Genomic DNA, 23,670 nt, shown 5'->3' with positions numbered 1-23,670 from the left:
GGTTTCTAGGGCCAAGAAAACAAAACTGTGATATGATAATATCTGGGATTTCTTTTCTTCTTCACATTCATTTCTTTCGATCGTGAAGGTTTTGAGGGTTCTTTGTTATTGAAATGGCAATATACAGCAGCAAGTGAATTTTTAAAACTTAAAAATCATCTATAATACATTATTTTAGCACAGCAACTTGCATGTGAATATTGTGTCTTCCAGGTGCACACACATTACTTAATGGCACAAACGTAGTATGCTTGTTATTTTATGTTTCGTTGTCCATTTAATCATAAATCTTTTCCATGTTTCTTTGTACATGTCTCTGGATTTAAGCTTTTGTTATGAATGCAAAGTATTCCATTGTGTTGATGTACCACACATTTTCCCACTATTCCTCTAATGTTAGACTTTTCAGCTTTTTCTATTTTTTTCCTATTAAAGCTAACACAGTAGAAGATACCTTTCATGCATTTGGAATTTCAAAAATCTTTATTAAATAACTTTGTTGGGAAAAATTCTAGAATATAGTACTTCTCGGACTTTTCCTATACATTGGCATGTTGTATTCCCCCCAAATTTTACCTATTGCACTCTAAATAGCATTATGTTATTTTTTAAATTTGTTAATTGTCAGCAAAAAGGAAAACAGTATCACAGTGTTGTTATAATTTGCACTTTTGATTGTTGTCAAAATAAACACATATTTGTGTGTTTGCTCATTTGTTTCCTCATGTGAGTGAATTTCTTTTTATGGACACTGAATTTATCCATGGAGGTTTTTTCCCCCCAGTCAGGTTTATGGAGGTATAATTTACATATTATAAAATTCACTGTTTTTAGTGGAGAGTTCTGGCTTTTAACAAGTACATGCTGTTATAAAATAGTTCTTTTATCCCTGAACTTTCCTTGTTCCCCTTTGTAATCAACTTCTCCCTCACACCTCCAGCTCCTGGAAATTGTTAATCTTTATTTTTTTCTCTATAGTTTTGTCTTTTCCAGAATGTCATGAAAATGGAATCATAGTGTATAGTGTGTTTTTTTTTTTAATTCTGAAGAATGTTTTTGGTAGTATTCAAACTACTTCATTAAAGGTTTGGTTCAATGTAAGAGAGCAACAGGAAGAACAGAAATTGTAATTGTCACTCAGTTTCTTGTACCACCACACCTAGGATAAAGAGCTTTTTAGAAATGAGACTTCAAAAAGCCTAAGTCAATGCTTAACTTTTTCTGCTTCTCCCTTTCAACACCCCACCTCTCTCTCTCTCTTTCTCTCTCTCTTTCTCTCTCTCTCTCTCTCTGCATGTGTGAGCAGAGGAGAGAGAGAGAGAGAGAGAGAGAGAGAGAGAATCTTAAGCAGGCTCCATGCTCAGCACCGAGCCTGATGTAGGGCTCGATCCCATGACCCTGGAATCAAGACCTGAGCCAAAATTCAGAGTTGGATGCTCAACTGATTGAGCCACTCAGGCACCCCTAAAGACATTAACTTTTAATCTATAATATAAAATGCAAATATTTCCCCCACTCTATTCATTTTCTGTCAAATTTTAAATTTAAATTTGAATGAACAGTTCTCTCCCCCATGGATTGATTCAAATAATCCATGATTATTGATTCAAAATAATCCATAGATATAAAATAGATTGAATTCTATTTTTTTTTTTTGCTAGCTGTTCTAGAATTTGACTTTTTAATATTTAATTTGATTCAACTTTAGTTTTGGCCAGTGTTTGCAGTAAGGCAAAGACTTTAAAACTTTCTTGGATGTGACCCACAATAAGAAATACGTTTTACATCATGACTAAGTACATACAAACAGATATACACAGAGATAAAACTGAAACACATGTTTTGGGAAACATGTGTTCCCACTCACTGCAGGGGATGCACTCTGATATTTTCTATTCTATTCTATTGTGTTTTCTTTTTCAAATGCTGGCCATGACCCACCAAACTGATTTCATGACACACTGATGAGTCTGAAAAAGTATAAAATAGGATTTTATTAATGCATCACATTCCTGTTAGGTATTTGCACTTTATGCTTGGGTGACACCTGCAGATGAATGGATATACATGGATTAAACCGGGTCAGTTGGACATTTTCTTCCAGGGGCATGTCGAAGCAAATTGCTCCTTTTCATAGACTAGATTTTGGTGGTCACAGTAGAGAGGGGCATGGTTTTGCTCTTCCCAGTGTAGCCATCTAGTGGACTGGCAGCCTTCACAGGGTTGGCCTAGCCTGCCCTGTGAGGTGGGTCAGCTCTGAGGTGGCCTGTTGGTACAGAGTCTTTGGGTTTGGGGTAGCAGAAGCCACCATGAGCCATCTTTCATGTGGAATTAGTCGAAAGCAGCTCCAGTTCATCTGAGAGCTAAGAACAGTCCAGGTGAAGCATGCCTATGGCCCAGCTTTGCCAAGTGAATGCTGGGGAAAGCCTGTGCAAGGCCCATGCTGGGTAAGTGAAGGCATTGTCTCAGGAGGTGAGGTGGACTCCATGAGGAGACAAAATAGTGTGTGTATGGCTGTGCACAGGTTGGAAAAACAATGACTAAAGGGAAGGATGGAGGCTGTTATAACTATCTTGGGTTGTTTAGAGAGAGGCACCAAGAAAGGGCTTGCTTGTCTAGGTCAGAGCCTGAGAATGCAGAGACAAATAGTCCTGTGTAGCAGTGTGGGAGAGCTATGATCATTCTGTAATCAGGAAATACCTCCCAGCCACTCACTCAGTGGCCCTGGCACATAATGTTTTGTGATCCACATTAGGTAGCTTGTATGATCTTTAAACAGCATCTTAATTCTCTTGCCTATTTATTAGGTGAATGACTGAGCCATGCTGAGGGTTTCAGAAGATACAGTACTTTCATACCTATTCCTCAAGCAGACCATAACTATTTCTCTATTTAACCAAAATTAAAGAGTATAAGGCAGCTGTGATGGATGAATTTCTGGTTCTAGTTTGGTAGATGATGCTTAATAGTGTATTTAAAATTCTAACTTCTCATTCCCAGAGTTTTGAGGCCTTACCTCATTTCCTTGAGCACCTTAGGTATTGCTGTGTAGTTTCTGCCTCCCACCTGCTTTACAGCACTTATGAATATTCATGAGATAATATTAGAATGTGAGCATTGGAAGAACATCCCACAACAAGGTTTGCTTGCCAGGCTGCAATAGTACTTGTAGAGAGCTTACCCTGGTGCCTGAATTTTCAGGGAAACTAAGATTTTAGGATTTCCCTTAAGCTTGGGGGAGTTCAAACCATTCAGGAGTTTGACCTGAGAAGGATAATGCTTTATAATTCTTAGGTGATTTTGTTGTTGCTTTTCCCTTCTTTAGAGTGACCATTGCATTCCTAACCCCTCCTGTACTTTCTATGTCCGTTCTCCTTGCAGTGGGTGGAAGATTTACACATGTGACTCTGGCTAGTACTAACAGATGTGAAATCTATAAATCTACAGGGAGCCATGGCTTTCACCCTATAGACTTGCAAAGGCACACATCTCTTTTTCCCCTTGCACTGGAGTATAAATCAGAACATTTCATTTAGTGAGAAAACCTATTGTGGAGAGATGCTTCCTCCCTCCTCTGAAATATCACCTTCATCCTGAGCCTCTTTGAAGCATCTGGATCCCTGCCATCTGTCTTCACTTGAGCTTCTAGGCATTCACAACAATTGTATACCCTGCCCTACAGCAGCACCTTATTTAAGAAGCTTAGTTTAACTATCAAGTTCAACTGGGAAAATGTCATCCTAATCCATTGGAATGGTGGATTGCAAATTTCATTCATTAGGCTCACCTGGGAGCTTTAAAAAATCCTGTTTAGGCTGTATCCCAGATCAATTAAGTCAGAATCTCAGGAGATGGGACCCAGGCATCAGTAGTTTTTTAAGCTCCCCAGGTGTTTCAACATGCATTCAGGATTGAGGACCACTGAATAGTATTGCAGGGACCCAGCAGTTCAGCCTTCTGTTTATCTTTCATTTTAGCAAGATTTTGCCTTTCCTGTGAAAGGAATCTTTTTTTGTTATGTTTTTTAAAGTTTATTTATTTATTTTTGTGAGAAAGAAAGAGAGAGAGAGAGAGAGAGAGAGAGAGAGAGAGGCAGAAAGAGAGAGAGAATCCCAAGCAGGCTCTGCACTTTCAGCATGGAGCCCGATGTGGGGCTCAAGCTCACAAACCGTGATATCATGACCTGAGCCGAAACCAAGAGTCGGAAGCTTAACTGAGCCACCCGGGCGCCCTGAAAGGAATCTTTACAACAATTAAAAACTCTAAATAGTTGATCACAGTGCTAGACCAATAAGAAAGCTTTCTTGGGGGGTGGGGGCGGGGGGAGAGGAACGAGATGGGTTGGCTAGCAAGGAAAGGACTTCATACACACAAAGTATTTTGCTATGGAATTGTAATCATTCGATTCTGAAACAAGATGCAGTCCCCTAGAAGCCATTCGACCCTTCCCTTTGCTACCTGGAAGGAATGAACTTGACCATCCTTTTGTTAAAAATCTCCAAGAGAAGTAGTGTGCTGCATCCCGCACAGCCTCCCGGTACATGCGTGTATGTGCCTATTTTAGCTGTGGCTGTGTACTTAGCTGTGTAGGCAAGCGCTAGCGCCCTCTGCTGGAACAAAGTAGAATTCTCTCCTCGCGTAACAATTGTTTCTTCAGGCTGAGGTAATGGATTCGTTTCCTTGAGCTCACCAGAAAGGACGAGGTTTCGACAAGGACTTCCTGGCATTTATTCCTCTGACATCTGGCATACCACTGGTTTGTCTGGGTTATTTCTTTGATTGTAGGAAAGAAACACAAAGCATATTGGATGAAAGTGCTGGGAAACTGAGCCCGGCTCCTTCTCTGAGAGGTTTTGGAGCGTTTATTTGTGATGCTTGGTATTGGCACCAGTGGGATATTGTGTGGTAATGGAGACACTGAGACTGGAGTGTAACTCCCACTGGTTAAGAGAGTCGTGCATTTAAAGGGAGACGAAATAATAATTCCAAGAAACCCAAAGATGTCAGAAGGGAAAATGCTTCCCAATCATAAGCAATTTAAAGATGTGATTTTTTTTTTTTTAAGGCAGCAATCAAGACATACAACCTTGTCATTTGGGAGATTTGTTCGCCCAAAGGAAGACTTGATGGTACTCACCGGTTAGAGCTTCAAAGGGCATCTCCTCGATACGTAATAAATGCTGGCTCTCCACCGTCAGTCCGTCCTCAGTATGCAGGTGCGGCTGCTATGGCTGCGCACATCGTTAAGTGCTGCACACTCCACCTTCCCGCTGGACCACCCACCGGAGGTTAGCATCGGGAGTCTCCAAGGTACAGCCTCTTCTCCCCCTTTTCCCTTCGCTGCAATTCTCTCTCAGGGTACAGGGATTAACAGTCGAGGCAACGAGGAAGGAATGAGATCCTGGGTGTCTGCCGCTCGCTCCTTGTCCTCACCGCTGCATCTCAGCTGGGGTTGGAGAAGTCCGTGCAGCAGAGCTGGATGTTGGCTCGTCACGGTTGCTATGGTGATCAGGAGCAGGCGACTTGACGGTGGCTGGGGAAGGCAGTGGAGAAGAGGTAACAGATGAGTGATGACGTGCTAGACTGTCCTGGGATCTGTTGAGCCACAAGAGAGCTAAGAGAAGTGGAGTTCCTGGATGGTACTATCCAGAATGTCTGTTCTTCAGCTTCAAACCAAAACCAAAACCAAACCCTCCCTCTTCTGGGATTCTTTCCCTCCCTCCCTCCATCCCTCCCTGATCCCTATCTCAACACACACCCTAGCATTTTAAGGCTTGGAAATTCCAGTGCTATTTTGATGTTCCTTGCCCTAGGGAATCCCGCATGGCTCCCTGGGGGAAGTGTGCAGTTGCAAGAGGCCTCTTAAGGGTCCTTTTTCTGAGAAGGGCTCTTGCTGCTGGAGTCTAAAGAATCATCTTTCACACTTCCAAATGACTCCCCCTGGATTGTCATGGCCCACGGAACTTGAAAGAAATCTGCCAAGCACTAAAAGATGGAGGACAGGATAGATTTAAATAAATTCCTATCAGGATTTGCTTATTATGATTATAGCTTTATAATCAGAGCAGGAAGAAGCCTTAAAGATTATTTCGTCTTCAAGGATCATTGGCTTCAGTATGATACCCTTCTCAGCTATGTGGTCAAAAGCAGATTGACTCCAGCCAGAACTCTCAGAAGAGGTCTGACCCTTGCCTGATGACTTTGAGAAGGGGCTCTTGCTTGTCCAAAGGGTATCCCTTAATCACATCATTGTCTACCTCATTAATTAGTGTTTCCCTTATTTCCATAATCATCATTATGAGGAGTGGAACTGACAGATTCAGGGGTTGTAGTGTAGAGGTGGTCCCTGCTTGTCATCGTGAGTCCTTCATTCATCACACAACTCTGCATCTGTGTCCGTTCCACCCATAGATCTGCAGATGTTTTGCTCTAGTTCTAGAATAAGGGAGGGAATACATTTTTACTGAGCTCTGACAATGTTCCTGGACTTTTCATGGGTTATTTCATTTAATCCTCCTGTCAACTTGTGAGATTTTACATCACTGTTTTATAAATTAAGAACATAAAAGCACAAAAAGTAAGTTTCTTGCTTGTGTAAGGGTATTCAGCTAGAGAAGTGGCAAAGCTGGAATGGCTGCCCAGTTCTGTTTGACATGATAATGGAAGGTAGGAGGCCATCTGGGTTTAGCCCAAGTAGATTTTAGGAAAAACTTCCTGGGATGTTCAGAATCACTGGTAATTTCTCCCACTTCTCATGTACTGCTTTAATCTATTTCCACTGTTTTTAAAAAGAAATAAAATGTTTATTTTAGAAAACTTGAAAAATGTAGAAACATAAAGGAATAAAAGCCATCCATACTCCTACCATCCAAAGAAAACTATGATTAAGGGCACCTGGGTGGCTCAGTCAGTTATGTGTCCAACTTCCGCTCAGGTCATGATCTCGTGGTTCACGAGTTCGAACTCCGTGATGGACTCCGCTGACAGCTCAGAATTTGAAGCCTGCTTCAGATTCTATGTCTCCCTCTTGTGCTCTCTCTGGAAAATAAATAGAAACATTTTTAAAAATTTAAAAAAATTCTGATTAATATTCCTGTTTTCTTCCAGTCTTTTTTTTTTTTTATCATTAAACTAAGACTGTCATACGTAAATGTTTGTGTCACCCGCCAAATTCATATGGTGAAACCTAATCTCCAATTGATGGTATTTGGAGGTAAAGCCTCTGGGAAGTGATTAGGTCATGAAGTCCTCATGAATGGAAGAAGCACTCTTATAAAAGAAACTTCAGAGAACTCTCTGGCCCTTCTGCCATGTAAGGATACACGGAGAAGACTGCTGTGTGTGAATCTTCACCAGACATGGAATCTAGTGATCCATGGTGATCTTCCACTTCCCCACCTCTGAAACTGTGAGAAATAAATTTCTGTTGTTAATAAGCCACACAGTCTATAGTAGTTTGTTATAGCATCCTGAATGAACTAAGACAAGGAATACACGCACACACACATACACACACACAATTGTCTACAATTGTACAATTGTAATTGTATCCTGATTTTCATTTAAAATAACCTTGTGAAAATTTTACCCTCCATTAGGGTTATTTAAAAACATTACTTTAGGGGCGCCTGGGTAGCTTAATCACTTGAGTGTTGAACTTCGACTCAGGTCATGATCACATGGTTCATGAGTTTGAGCCCCACGTCGGACTGGCTGCTCTCAGTGTGGAGCCTGCTTTGGATCCTCTGTCCCCCTCTCTCTCTGCCCCTACCCTACTTGCACATGCTTTCTCTATCGAAAATAATAAACACTAAAAAAACATTATTTTAAATGCTACACACTATTTCATCAAATGAATGTACCATAATTTATTTTTTAAATATTATTTATTTATTTTGAGGGAGAGAGAGAGAGAGAAAGAGAGAGAGAGAATCCCAAGCAGATTCTTACACCATCAGTGTAGAGCCTGAAGTGTGGCTTGAACCTACCAACTGCGAGATCATGACCTGAGCCAAAGTTGGATGCTTAACCAACTGAGCCACCCAGGTGCTCCTGTATCACAATTTCTTACTGAATATTTGATTTATTTCCCATTTTTATTAACTGCATAGAACTGTAATAAAATTTTTTCTATATAAATCTTGTCCATGTTTGTGAATATTTCATTTACAATTGAGTCCTAGAAGTGAAATATTGGATTAAAGGTATTAACTTTTTTCTTTTAATTAAGACTTTACTTTAAAAAATATATATATATATATATTTTTTTTTTTTTTTTAAGTTATCTCTACACCTAACATGGGGCTCAAACTCACAACCCCAGTCCAAGAGTTGCATGCTCCCACTGACGGAGCCAGCCAGGAGCCTTAAGACTTTATTTTTTATTTTTTATAATTTTTTTAAGTTTATTTATTTTGAGGGGGGTGGAAGGGGCAGAGAGAGCAGGAGACAGAGAATCCTAAGCAGGCTCCTCGCTGTCAGCACATAGCCCGAAGTGGGGCTAGAACTCACAAACCATGAGATCATGACCTGAGCTAAAGTTGGACATTTAAGGGACTGAGCCACCTAGGAGCCCTGAGACTACTTTTTTAGAGTAGTTTTAGGTTCACAGTAAAACTGAGGGAAAGGTACATAGATTTCTCATATACTCTCTGTCTTTAGATATGCATAGCCTACCCATTATCAAAATCCCCCACCAGAGGGGTACATTTGTTGTAACTACATTGACACATCATTATTATCCACATAATTTATCTTACAGTTAATTTTTGGTATTGTACCTTTATGGATTTTGACAAATATATAATGATATGCATTAATCATTATGGTATCACATATTTCCATTGCTTTAAAAATTCTCTGTGCTCTGGTTATTTATCCTCCAACCCCTAGCAACCACAGATCTTTTTACTGTTATTACTGACTCTGTAATTTTGCCTTTTCCAGAATGTTGTATAGTTAAAATCATGCACTACATAACTTTTTCAGATGGGCTTCCTTCACTTAATAATATGTATTTAAGATTTCTTCATGTCTTTTCATGACTTGATAGCTCATTTCTTTTTAGCACTGAGTAATATTCCATTGTGTGAATGTACCACATTTCATTTATCCATTCACCTACTGAAGGAAATCTTGGTAGCTTCCAAGTTTGGCCAACTGTAAATAAAGCTGCTATAAACAACAATGTACAGGTTTTTATGTAGGGTAAATACCACAGAACATGACTGCTGGATCATATGCTGAGTATGTTGAGTTTTGTAAGAGAATGTCAAGCTCTCTTCTAAAGTGGCTGTACCATTTTGCATTCTTGTTAACAATGAATGAGAATTCCAATTGCTCCACATCCTTGTCAGCATTTGATGTTGTCAATGTTCTAAATTTTGGCCATTCTAATAGGTGTGCAGTGGTATCTCATTATTGTTTTAATTTGCATTTCCCTGCAATGATGATGTGAAACATCTTTTCATACACTTATTTGCCATCTGTATACCTTCTTTGGGAGAGGTCTGTTAAGGTCTATGGCCCATTTTTTAACTGGATTGTTTGCTTTCTCACTATTGTATGTTAAGGGTTCTTTGTATATTTTGGATAATTCTTTATCAGATGTGTCTTTTGCAAATATTTTATCCCAGTCTGTGGCTTCTCATTCTCTTGGTACTTACTTTTGCAACTAGAAGTTTTTAATTTTAACAAACTCCAAGGTATCAATTATTTCTTTTATGGACTGTACCTTTGGTGTTGTATCTAAAAACTCATTACCATACTCAAGATAATCTAGGTTTTCTCCTACATTATCTTCTAGGAGTTTTATAGTTTTGCATGTTAACATTTAGCCCTGTTGCCTATTTTCAGTTGATTTTGTTTAATTTTTTGCTTTTAATCTTTATTTATTTTTGAGAGAGAGAGAGACAGAGTGAGAGCAGGGGAGAAACAGAGAGAGAGGGAGACACAGAATCAGAAGCAGGCTCCAGGATCTGAGCTGTCAGCACAGAGCCCGATGCGGGGCTCAAACCCACAAACCATGAGATCATGACCTGAGCTGAAGTTGGATGCCTAACCAACTGAGCCACCCAGGTGCCCCTTCAGTTGAGTTTTTGTGAAAGGTATAAGGTCTGCATCTAGATTCTTTTTTTTTTTTTTTTGCATACAGATGTCCAGTTGTTCTAGCACTGTTTTTTGAAAAGACTGTCTGAACTTATTGTATTGTCTTTGCTCCTTTGTTGCAGATCACTTGACTGTATTTATGTAGGTCTGTGTCTGTGCTTTCTTTTCAGTTCTATTGATCTGTTTGTCTTTTCTTTCATCAATACCATACTGTTTTGATTATTGTAGCTTTATAATAAGTTGTGAGACAATGTAGCATCAGTCTTTTGACTTTGTTTTCCTTCAATCTTGTGTTGGATATTCTGGGTCTTTTGCCTCTCCAAATAAATAAACTTTAAAATCAGTGTGTCTAACCTCTTTTTTTTTTCTCCCCTCCCCATGGACTTCTGTTAAGTTTCTCAAAGAGGTTAGAGATGGAGAGAGCCAAAGCATAAGAGACTCTTAAAAACAGAACAAACCGGGGCGCCTGGGTGGCGCAGTCGGTTAAGCGTCCGACTTCAGCCAGGTCATGATCTCGCGGTCTGTGAGTTCGAGCCCCGCATCGGGCTCTGGGCTGACGGCTCAGAGCCTGGAGCCTGCTTCCGATTCTGTGTCTCCCTCTCTCTCTGCCCCTCCCCCGTTCATGCTCTGTCTCTCTCTGTCCCAAAAATAAATAAACGTTGAAAAAAAAAATTTTTTTAAAAACAGAACAAACTGAGGGTTGATGGGGGGGTGGGAAGGAGGGGAGAGTGGGTATGGGTATTGAGGAGGGCACCTTTTGGGATGAGCACTGGGTGTTGTATGGAAACCAATTTGACAATAAATTTCATATTTAAAAATAAATAAATAAGTAAATAAACATTAAGAAATGACTAGCACAGAAAAAAAAATCACTGTGTCAATATCTACAAAATAACTTACTAGGAATTTGATCGGGATTACATTGAGTCTGTAGATCAAGTTGGGAATAATTGACATCTTGAAAATAGAGTCTTTCTATCCATGAACGTGGAAGATCTCTCCACTTATTAGTTCTCCTTTGATTTCACTATCAGAGTTTTGTAGTTTTCCTCATATAGGTCTTGTACATATTTTTTTAGATTTGGGGATCCTAATGTAAGATATAAGCATTTTTAAGACCTTCTAATCCTCCTCTCTGGTGGGGATTTCTGAATCATTGGCTGCTCCACAGGGCATGCATAATCCTATCCACTCATACCTTTCCCAGTGTCTGGTGTGCCCACAGCTGGCATTTGGCATTTATATTGTTTATCTCATAAACGCTTTAGGAAATTGAAGTTAGCTGTTTTCAAAGTTTTTCTGTTTGTTTTATTCAGAAAAACATGATAGTTATTTATTATTTTTAAATGCTCTATAAATAGCATGGCCCCTGCACAAGGATAACATGCAAATTCGTGAAGCATTCCATATTTTTAAAAAATGATCTACAAGCAAGAAATAGTAAAACAGTCTTTAAGAAGAAAAAATTTAAGACAGAAATGGTAAGCTTTCCAAGGTCTTATAGTAAGTCAGTGATGCTGGAACTTGAAGCTTATTCACTATTGACTCTGATGGTGGCCTCAGTCCCATCCTGTTATAGAAAAGCTGCCTTTGATTTCCTTCTGATCCCTGCATTTTATTTATTTTTTATTTTTTAAGTTTATTTATTTATTTTTGGGAGAGAGGGAGAGAGAGAGAGAGAACACACTAGCGGAAGAGGGGCCAAGAGAGAGGGAGAGAATCCCAAGCAGGCTTCATGCTGTCAGCACAGATTGTGTGGAGCTCAATCCCACAAACCATGAGATCATGACCTGAGCCAAGATCAAGAGTCTTACATTCAACTGACTAGCCACCCAGGTGCTCCAGATCCTTGCATTTTAGTTCAGTGTTTAACACTAACTGGATGATTAGATAAATTTAATAATGTTGTCAAAGGGGGTTGTGCTTGGATGATGAGAACTTCTGAAGAAAAGCAACTAGAGTAATAGAACTTTCAAAGGATGGGAGATAAGGCTGCTTGATGTCACTGATGATCTGCCTAGTGAAATGTGAGGAAAGCCAGGCTAATGCTGACTCCATTCTTCCTTGGCAGAAGATGGCAAAAGACGGAGGACATGTAGGGGAAGGTGGGTACAACACCGACTGGAATGTCTTCAAGCTACTCATTCATTCATTCATTCATGCATGCATTTGTTCATTTAAAATAAGCTTTATGCCCAATGCAGGGCTTGAACTCATGACCCTGAGGTTAAAAGTTGCATGCTCTACCAACTGAACCAGCCAGGAGCCTCATCCAAGCCTTTTAAGCATTTTTTATTCCCCCATAGAAGAAGTTAGGTGTGGCAGGGTGAAAGGTGGATTATTTTTGACTATTTAAAAATTTACCTTGTAAATCCAGATTATACTGAAAGGTTTTTGCTCTTGGCTACAGGGCTAAAGGATGCTGCAAAATTAATGGGAGTGGATACATTATGGTAACAGATCTTTCATAAATTATCTTATTGGGCTATGTTAGCGTAAATTTCCAAGTACAAAAACATAATATTTAGCACCGATTTCACTAAAAGGAGTATAAGACTGATATTTCATCAGGAAGTTTTAGTTAACATACAGAATTTGGGAACTGAATTTATTGCAGCTAAATTGATGAATACCTAAACTTTGTTGCAGCTTTTCTCTTTCACAGCTTTTCTTTTTCATTATGCAAAAGTAGAATGTCTATGAATGAAGGTATCCACCATGTTGTTTTCAGAGTTTAATTTCTGTAAGGGAATGCCTGAGGTTCAAAGTTGAAATCCACACATTTGAGGGGCGCCTGGGTGGCGCAGTCGGTTAAGCGTCCGACTTCAGCCAGGTCACGATCTCGCGGTCCGTGAGTTCGAGCCCCGCGTCAGGCTCTGGGCTGATGGCTCAGAGCCTGGAGCCTGTTTCCGATTCTGTGTCTCCCTCTCTCTCTGCCCCTCCCCCGTTCATGCTGTGTCTCTCTCTGTCCCAAAAATAAATAAACGTTGAAAAAAAAATTAAAAAAAAAAAGAAATCCACACATTTGAACACAGAATTTATGTATTAGAGTTCTTCAGAAAAAAATATAATGTGTGTGTGTGTGTGTGTGTGTGTGTGTATAACAAGAATTAGCTCACAGACTTATGGAGGCCAAGCAGTCCTATGATCTGCCATCTGTAAGTTGGATAGACATAAAGCGCATGGTATAATTCAGTTGGAGTCCGAAGGCCTGAGAACCGATGTCCGAGGAACTCTCATGTCTGAGGGCAAGAGAAGATAGATGTCCCAGCTCATGAACAGAGAGAGAATTTGCCCTTCCTCTGACTTTTTGTTCTATCCAGATCTTCAACAGATTGGGTGACACCCACACACATTGATGAAGTAGATCTTTGCTCAGTCTACTGATTCAAATGCTAATCCCTTCTACCAGACATACCCAGATATGTTTTACCAGCTATAAGGCAACCCTTAGGCCAGTCAAGTTGACACATTAAATTAATACTCACAATTTATTTCAGCAAGTTACCCCAGAGTGAAAGTGATAACTCCATTCTTTTTTCCCCCCTTCTCAGCCTTTTACCAGCTGGCCATTTGAATTTATACAAGACATATTGAAATTTCTTGGGACCCAGGAAATCATTCCCTGCCCCTTTATTATTTTACAGATGAGAAAACTGAGGCTTAAAGAGGAGAAATGACTAGTTCAAGACCACATTGAATTTTATTAGTGATCTTGAAGTCTGAAAAGATTATAGAAAGCCAGGAAAGATAGCTAACAGAAATAGATTGAAATCTATTTCTAATATGTAGATAACAATATAAATATTATAAATGGTCTGCCTGGAATGATAGACTAAAACCAATAAGTAGAGAGTTAGCATCAATAAATGATATAATGATCATACTTTTGGTTGAAAAATCTATTGCATGGTACAGGCCTGTTTTGACTAAAGTTCATGTGAAACAATATGGTGAAGTTAAGTCAACTATATAAAAGCCGTAAGTGAGAAATAGCTGCTGAAACAGATGATGCAACCTCTGGGGCTATACTAATAGTCAGAGAGTGATTTGATGTTGCAGGGAGTATATGGCCTGGGAAACCTGGTGTTGGCCAGTTCATATTTGTAACACTATGTGTGGTACAGGGCACAATGTTCTGAGAAGGAGCTTGTCAACTGGCATTCATCTGCCAGAGGATAATGAGGGTTCTGAGCTCTGCTCCACAGGATGAAAGGCCACAGCAGCTAGGAATGTTTAGCTTTGAGGCTTCTGAAGGACACAGTAACTGCCTTCAAATATCTCATGGGCTGTCAAATGAGGAAGAGTATGTGGCTTGTTCTATGTCACTCAAATGGCAGAAGTAGGATCATTAAGGATGATGGTTTATGTGAGATGAATTTCTTCTCTAAGATTTTCCAACATTGCTGACTCTCAACAGAAATGGTCTGTAACTGTGCTCAAGAAAATGCTGGGGTCCATGTCTCAGAGATCTTCCAGGAGGGTACTACTCTGGAAGAAAAGTTGAGTTCATGACTTCTAAGTTCCCCTTAACTCAAAGATTCTGTGAGCCTCCAAGGGTAATTTCTCTTGTACTGCTATTTCACTCTGCTAGATAATGTTTTAATATTTTTGATCTTCTGATTTCTAAAACAATTCAGAGTGGTTTGTAATATTAGAATAAATGTTTTTTAAAAAGCAAACAAAACTTTTAATGAAAAATTGAATCCAGAAGGACCCTTGGGAAAGAGTGAGCTGCTACAGAATTTGGGCATTAAATTAAAGTCTGGGAAAATAGAGAAATTATGATGTAGATTCTGTACTTTTATCAGTATTAGTGTTAACCTTGACTTCCTAATGGTATTATAAGATCCAGAATGACAGGAAACAGATCTTTAATTCATTTTAACTTCAATAACATCTATCAGAATATTTTATACAGAATAGGTACTTAGTGGGGCCCCTGGGTGGCTCAGTTGGTTGAGCGTCTGACTTTGGCTCAGGTCATGATCTTGCAGTTCATGAGTTCGAGCCCTGGGTCAGGCTCTGTGCTGACAACTCAGAGCCTGGAGCCTGCTTCAGATTCTGTGTTTCCCTCTGTCTCTGCTCCTCCTCTGCTCACACTCTGTTTCTGTCTCTCTATTTCCTTCAAAAATAAATAAGCATTAAAAAAACAAAAGAATAAGTACTTAGTGTGTTTTGAATGACTTGCCTTTCTTAAAGGTAGAATAGGACTTATTTTTTCCTTTATATTTTTCCTCAGGGTCTGGTAGAAGAAGTGTCCTGGTTAGGCTATAAGTCATAGTTCTGAAGCTATATTAGCTTGTTCCAATGGGGTAGCCTGACCTTGGCCTACAGTAAGCCCCGACTGCCATAATTACATCTACTGGTGATGGTCATAATTACATCTACTAGTAACTCTTCATGTTTCTAGAACAAATTTCTGTCTTAAATGCATTGTGCTGTAGACTATAGCTGCTCTAGGACACTGGCTTCATTTCCACTGTAGTTCTCCATTGTACCTGGTAGTAACAGTAACCAACATTTATATTTCATTAACTTAGAGCACAAGCACTCTTCTAGGTGTTTGTTTTGTCCTACTTATTGCTGTATCAAGTAGTTACTCTTTTTATTCCATGTTTGGAAATGGAAGTGGAGAAGTTAAGTGACTTGCTCAAGGTCACAAGTTAGTAAGTGGCAGAGCCAAAATGTGAACCTAGCATTCTGGCTACAGATTTTGTGCTCCTAATCACTATGTCCTTCTATTTCTCACCGAGGTGTCTAAGTGCAATGTGTATTTAATCAAGATGCTAAGGGACCAAAGTCCAAGCAAGTTTGTCTTCTTGGTGACAGGACACCAGGTGGTAAAGAGTTTCCTCTGCCCCTCCTCTCTCCATTGTTCCTTTTGTTCCCTGGAGACCAGCTCAGAAACCTCCCCACTGTATTTCCTTCCCCACCCCAGTTTTCTGGGATTGGCTGCTCTCCAACTCTGCTTCCAACTCTGCTCCCAACTCTGCGTGGCTCAGGGCTTTGGAATGAAAGACGCAAGACTGAGCTCCTTAAAGTGACTCACATCTGTTTGGAGCAGTTATAGCCTGTTTTTGTGCCACTTAGCAATTCTTCCTCCCCAGATCCAACCCTTCTCCATTTTCCTAAAAATGACAGATGGTATATACTTATTTTTAAGTCAATGTGAATTTTAATAAACTTAGCTTTGGAGAATTTATTAACACTTTTCCTGTTTCTTCACCAACCTCCCTCCCCCAGCAGATAATTAGAATCACCCCATGATATTGCAAAACAGGAAAACCTGGGTAGCTGCTCAAGGGCATGGTGTTGCAGAAATGACCCTTCACCTCTGACCTACTGGTAGATGCTTAATGGGAACTTTCTGATGATGACATCCCAGGTCAGGTGGTGATAGGGCTAGGACCAAGCCCTGCTATGGCTTTGTTGAATCCAGGGTGGAAGGGGGACAGATCTGTGCCTCGAATCTCTTTCTTCTGTTCCTGTTAGACACAGCTAAGCCCAAGGGTAGGAAGAGGGTGTGCCCATGGGAACTTCATTTATGCAGTTTCCACACAGCTAGAAGTCAGCCCCTTTCTTTCAATCTAACCAGCCAAGTCACTGGCACCAAACACACTATCTGAAGTTGTGTAAATCCCCATATCAGTGAATGTTCTCTATTGTAGGAGACCTCTTGGGACTGAAGAGTTGGGAGAGGCTCCCAGGCTTGAAGCAATAAATGAGCAAGTCAACAATCTTCTCTACCTGGACACACTGAGCCTACATGCCTGGAAACAGCCAATATTCTACCATGGACTTAGTCAAATCCACTGAGACAAAAGCCAGATGGAGTACAAACATAAGGGATCACTCATAGAGCACTGTGATCTTCCACCCCTGTCTGGACCTGTTACAGGTAGCAGAAAGAGGAAGGATAAATGAACACCAAAGATACTTCAAAAATGTCTTTAGACCTAAACTAAAACAAGGAAGCCTAAGTTTGAGTTCCAGTTATACCACCTATTAATTGTGTAAACTTGAGCAAATCAACTTCTCTAATGCGCATATTTCCTTATTTGTCAAATAGGAATAGAAATACCAGTTCCCCTCATTTTGCAGGAATATGTGAGGATCAAATGACAATGCACATGAAAACACTTTGTAAATTCTAATAGTCCTATGGAAGGGTAAAGGATTATTATAAATTCTTATTTATTTTAGTTATAAATAATAATAGTTTTATCAGTTTGTTCCTTTATTTGATTTTTTAAAAGTATAGTTGACACACAATGTTACATTAGTTTCAGGTGTACAGCATAGTGATTTGATAAGTCTATTCATTATGCTCTCCTCGCTACAAATGCTACTCAATTTTTGATCAGAACTATGTAAATGGTAAAGTGGAGAGCTTCAGTCTTCTGTCACTTTCTATTCCTTGTTCTGATCCAGGGAGGCTGCCAGGGGGCTGTGTTTGGTAGGTGCAATGCAGACTTGCAGGTAACATAAGAAGTATGGAAGAGCCAAGTACTTGTATATTCATCATAGTAAGGGAATAGAGCCAGACAGAATTCAGAGTCAGTGGAGGAGATCAGTCTTGGTCACAGTAGTAGAACCACTCTAGACAGAGTTGACCATCAGGTGATGTGTTAGTGTGAAGCAAAAGGTAATCTCAAGCACAGTTTGAAGTCAAGACAGATATAACATAGAGGTCCTTTGACAAGGTCTCCCTACAGAGTGGGGTTTCCTAACCTGGGCTGCTCAGAAAACCCTGGTCACTTCCACTCTGGACCTTGACAGCCTGAAATAAACCAGAATTCCCATGAGGGAGGATTCTTGCCTGTCTGCCCAATAGTCTTCAGTATCACTGTCTACATGAAAAGCTATGCCCCCCGGCAGACTTAGAATCTTCTTGTGTAACCACAACCCCCAAGGGTTTCCAGTTCAGATTCCTAAGGAGGTAGCATTGACTCATTGAAAGGAAAGCTTACATTTCTGATATCAGAAACTTCATCCTTAATGAATCCTGACTGCTTTTTGTGTCCAGAGTAAGAGTTCCAGCAGTAAGATGACGTTGTTACCCAGGCTAACCCCTAAGAGAGATGCTTGAGGAAAAGAAAATCAGGAAGCTCAAAGGAGAACAGTGCAGAGGGTTCAAATCATTCCAAAACTAGCCTATCAACCCTGAGATAGTTAAGCATATTGGATAACTAAGGATAGAACCCAGGATCTTGGCTCCCAAACTAATATTCACCTGTTCCAAGAGGTGATTTTGTAGACTGAAAAAAAACAAAAACAAAACCAAAACCCTACAAATGATTTTCCAAAGAAGTTTGTTGAGATTTAATACTTTGAGTAAAGAACTTAATAAATGAAGACTCTGGTCTTCCTGAAGTATCCTAAATAAGAAAAATAAACCCTCAGTTGATTAGTTTTTGGCTTAGGTCAGGGGTTACAAATTGTTCATGGGCCATGTATGGTCAGAAGGTGTGTTTTGTTTTATCATTTTGTTACACCAGTGTTTTAAGGGCAATTTAACAGACACTGGGGGTTATCTGGTTGAAACATACCCTATGGACACTTAATAGGACTAAGAAAACAGTGAGAGCAGGGCCTCTGACTGGGCACACCAGAGTATTTGATGAGAGAGCTGAGTTTATAATCTAGTTTGAGGAAATGTGATGCATTCACATGGAGGGAACTAACCCTAACTTTGAGATGCAGATGGCCAGTGGAGGTTGAATGACGGGAACAAGGACCAGAAGAGTTCTGAAGAAGGGGAACTCACTCTTACCTGGGTGGTGAGAGAAGGCTTTTAGGAGGAAGGGAACTGACACAGTGTTTGGAAATGAGGGTGTTGGTGTAGAGCTGTATTCTGGGGTAGGAAATGAACAAGCTGAGACTTGGAGGCAGAAAATCTCCAGGTGTATTCAGAAGACAAAGAGCAGGCTGAGGCAGAGAATTTGAGTTGGGGAGAAATGGGAGATCTTGAATGAAGAGAAGTAGCAATCCTGTCTCTGAGTCTAAAACTTATGGAATTAAATGTCTCATCATTAAAAGAATGGTCTTTGGGGGTAAGAGACAAAGGCACCTGGTAGCCAGAAGCATCGGCTGCCTGTGGCTTAGCTCCCCTGGTATCCATCTCTCCTCTCTATTGCTGAGCTACCTATAGGGATCCCTCACTCAATTCCCTCCTTGGGAGACAGATACCTCAGCCTGGTTAATCAGACAGTGGCTAATGGGGATTATAATCCCCATCAGCAGGGTGAGGGGACTGTGAAGAAGGCTGAGAGTGGCAAGATTATGGCTGACATCATGATGTAGCTGGAGGGCTGCCAGCAAGGATGTGCTCACTTTGCTTTTCTTCTTGCCCAGAAACGCAGTCAAATGTCAGCTCAAAGCCCTAACTTCCCCACATCCCTGCCTAATACATACACATACACACACTGTTATATACCAACCTCTGTAGATGCACTGTCCCTCATGTGTGGCTATCAGGCATACCATACACATAAGCAGATATATAACCTGAACAAGCAGATTTAAACTATACACATACTTATACAAAAGCATATACAGTATATATGTATATATAGAAAAGCCTATATATATATTTGCTTGGATTCTTTTTCAGAATACTGAAAGTCAGAAGCATGGTGTCACATAAGGAAGATGAAGCCTTCAAATAAATCTGCAGCCCCTCCTGGTATTTTATTTGATCTAGGAAAAACCTTTGGGCTCCCTGTGCCAACCCCTCCATTCCCTCTCCCTCCTGGGATTTCTAGGACCACCATTTGCCACTCCTTTCTCTGTCCTTGTTCTCTAGTCCTCATCTGATTGGCTAACACAGTAGGCATTCCATATTTTGATGACCTCTTTGTGACATGCAGGGAGAAGAACTGATCTTGTTCATGGCAGGTTTAGCTCACAAGCCTATCTTCTACTTGTTTCCTTGCAACATCATTTAGCGACTGCATCTGTTAGCCACCCCTTCACTCAGAGGTGAGAAGCTCTTCTTTATTCTACCATAGGATCTCCCTTGACTTAATGAAAGCCTGTGAACTCCAACAGGCAGACCAGAGAACCTTCCTATTTTATAGAGAGGACCTCAGTTTTCCCCCAAAGCTCTACTATGGAGTGACCTACTTGGCAAATCACTTTGTGAGAAAAAGTCATTAAATCCTCATTTCTATGTGTCAAAGCATGATTTTTCTGTAGCAACTTTCCTAGAGGTGATGTATCAATATTTATGATATATTATGAATACAGTGTACGGATATAAAACAAAAAGAATATGGTGCTCATTCCCTCTAGGAATTCACATTTTCACTTAGGAGACACATCCAAAATATATATCTAATTTGTCCACTTTTTTAAACTCTTCTGGTATAAGCCACCATCATCTTTTTGCTTGGACCTACCAAACACTTAATCTTTTCTTTCCCTTGAATTCATCCTGTAGAAAAAGTGATGGCTTTTTTTTTTCTTTTTTAATTGTGGTAAAATATATATAACATACAACTTACCATTTTAACTATTTAAAAAATTGTGGTAAAAAACATAACAAAATTTACCATTGTAAACACTTTTAAGTGTATGGTATAATAGTGTTAACTGAATGCACATTGTTGTATAACTGATCTCTAGTACTTTCCATTTTGCAAAACTGAAACTCTGAACCCATTGACTCCTCAACAACTCCTCATTTCGCCCTTCCCCCAGATCCTGGCAACCACCATTCAACTTTCTGTTTTCAGAAATTCAACTACTTTAGATACCTCATATAAGTGAAATCAAGCAGTATATATTTTTCTTTTTTTGTGATTTGCTTATTTAACTTAGCATGATGTCCTCAAGTTTCATCCATGTTGTAGCATATGACAGAATTTCCTTCTTTTTTTTTAATGTTTATTCATTTTTGACAGAGAGAGAGAGAGAGAGAGAGAGAGAGACAGAGCATGAGCAGGGGCAGAAAGAGAGGGGGAGACACAGAATCTGAAGCAGGCTCTAGACTCTGAGCTGTCAGCACAGAGCCTGATGCGGGGCTCGAACCCACGAACTGTGAGATCATGACCCAAGTCAAAGTCAGACGCTCAACCAACTGAGCCACCCAGGTGCCCCCAGAATTTCCTTCTTTAAGGAATTTCTTTCCTTTAAGGCTGAATAAAACTCCATGATATGTATATATTTTTTCTTTATCCATTCCTCCATCAATGGACATTTAAGTTGCTTCCATCTCTTGGCCTTTGTGGAAAATGTTGCAGTGAACATGGGTGTACAAATATCTTTTTGAGATTGTTTTCAATTCCTTTGGGTGTATACTCAGAAGTAGGATTGCTGGATCATATGGTAGTTCAATTTTCAATTTTTTTTGAAGAATCTCTGTATTGTTTTCCACAGCAGCTGCACCATTTGACACTCCCATTGACAGTTCACAGGGGTCCAATTTCTCCATGTCTTTGCCAACACTTATTTTCTGCTTTTTTCCCCTCCTTTTAAAAAAATTATTTATTTAAATTCAAGTTAGTTTACATACAGTGTAGTTTTGGTGTCAGGAGTAGAACCCAGTGATTCATCACTTACATATAACACCCAGTGCTCATCCAAACAAGTGTCCTCAATGCCCATCACCTATTTAGCCTATCCCCCCCACCCCCTCCAGCAACCCTCAGTTTGCTCTCTGTATTTAAGAGTGTCTTATGGTTTGCCTCCCTCTCTGTTTTTATTTGTTTTTATCTTATTTTTGCTTCCCTTCCTCTATGTTCATCTGTTTTGTTTCCAAAATTCCACATATGAGTGAAATCATATGATATTTGTCTTTCTCTGACTTATTTCGTTTAGCATAATATACTATAGCTCCATCCATGTTGTTGCAAATGGCAAAATTTCATTCTTTTTGGTCACTGAGTAATATTCCATTGCGTATGTGTATATGTGTGTGTGTGTGTGTGTGTGTGTGTGTGTGTATATATATATATATATATATATATTCATTAGTTGATGGACATTTGGGATCTTTCCATAGTTTGGCTATTGTTGATAGAGCTGCTATAAACATTGGGGTGCATGGGCCTCTTATCCAAATCAGTATTTGGATAAATACCTAGTAATGCAATTGCCTAGTCATAGGGTAGCTCTATTTCTAATTTTTTGAGGAAACTCCATGCTCTTTTCTAGAGTGGCTGCACCAGTTTGCATTCCCACCAGCAGTGCAAAAGTGTTCCCCTTTCTCTGCATTCTCACCAATATCTGTTGTTTCTGAGTTGTTAATTTTAGCTATTCTGATAGGTGTGAGGTGAGTATCTCATTGTGATTTTGATTGGTGTTTCCTTGATGATGAGTGATGTTGAGCATCTTTTCATGTAATCTTTTAGCTATCTGTATGTCTTCTTTGGAAAAGTGTCTTCTGATCATTTTTTTCACTGGGTTACTTGTTTTTTGGGTGTTGAGTTTGGTAAGTTCTTTATAGAGTTTGGATACTACCCCTTTATCTGATATATCATTTGCAAATATCTTTTTCCCTTCCATCAGTTGCTTTTTAGTTTTGTTGGCTATTTCCTTCACTGTGCAGAAGCTTTTTATCTTGAGGAGATCCCAACAGTTCATTTTTGCTTTTGTTTCCCTTGCCTCCAGAGACCTGTCAAGTAAGAAGTTGTTCCAGTTGAGGTCAAAGAGGTTGCTGCCTGTTTTCTCCTATAGGATTTTGATGGTTTCCTGTCTTACATTTAGGTCTTTCATTCATTTTGAGTTTATTTTTGTGTATGGTGTAAGAAAGTGTTCCAGGTTCATTCTTCTGCATGTTGCTGTCCAGTTTTCCCAGTACCATTTGCTGACGAGACTATCTTTTTTTCCATTGGATATGCTTTCCTGCTTTGTCAAAGATTAGTTGGCCATATGTTTGTGCATCCATTTCTGGGTTCTCTTTTCTGTTCTGTTGATCTATGTGTCTGTTTTTGTGCCAATACCATACTGTCTTGATGATTACAGCTATGTGATACAGCTTGAAATCCAGAATTGTGATGCCTCCATGTTTGTTTTTCTTTTTCAACATTACTTTGGCAATTTAAGGTCTTTTCTGATTCCATACAAATTTGAGGATTGTTTGTTCTAACTCTGTGAATTCCCTCCCTTTTAGATGGTGGTTATCCTAGCAGGTATGAGGGGATATCTCATTGTGGTTTTGATTTGCATTTCCCTGATCATTAGTGATGCCAAGTATCTTTTCAGGGGCATGTGTTTTTGATCATTTGAATATATTCTTTGGGGGAAATGCCTAATTAAGTCCTCTGCCCATTTTAATTTTTATTTATTTTATTTTTAATTTATTTTTATTAATTTCTTTAATGTTTATTCATTTTTGAGAGAGAGACAGAGCATGAGCAGGGAGGGGGCAGAGAGAGAGGGAGACAGAGAATCTGAAGTAGGCTCCAGGCTCTGAGCTGTCAGAGCCCAATGCAGGGCTCAAACCCACAAACCATGAGATGAGATTATGACTTGAGCTAAAGTCAGACATTTAACTGACTGAGCCACCCAGGCACTCCCTCTGCCCATTTTTAAATCAGGCTGCTTGTTTTTTGGTTG

The 23,670-nt window shown here is 39.8% G+C and overlaps 1 protein-coding gene and 1 pseudogene across 1 annotated transcript in view; one reads left to right on the top strand and one right to left on the bottom strand.

The window, feature by feature from the left end:
* The window catches only part of MICAL3 (microtubule associated monooxygenase, calponin and LIM domain containing 3), a 229,304-nt gene extending 223,277 nt beyond the window's left edge, over window positions 1-6,027 (bottom strand). The window contains exon 1 of the mRNA XM_043564904.1: window positions 5,138-6,027. The gene's annotated coding sequence lies outside the window, so the exon portion shown is untranslated. The remainder of the gene's footprint in view (window positions 1-5,137) is intronic.
* Window positions 6,028-11,425: 5,398 nt separating this feature from the next.
* LOC122474152 lies at window positions 11,426-11,521 on the top strand (annotated as a pseudogene).
* The last annotated feature ends 12,149 nt before the right edge of the window (window positions 11,522-23,670 follow it).

The sequence above is a fragment of the Prionailurus bengalensis genome, chromosome B4 (genome assembly GCF_016509475.1).
Source record: "Prionailurus bengalensis isolate Pbe53 chromosome B4, Fcat_Pben_1.1_paternal_pri, whole genome shotgun sequence".
In the NCBI taxonomy this organism is placed as follows: Eukaryota; Metazoa; Chordata; class Mammalia; order Carnivora; family Felidae; genus Prionailurus; species Prionailurus bengalensis.
This window is presented reverse-complemented; position numbering and strand designations above follow the sequence as displayed.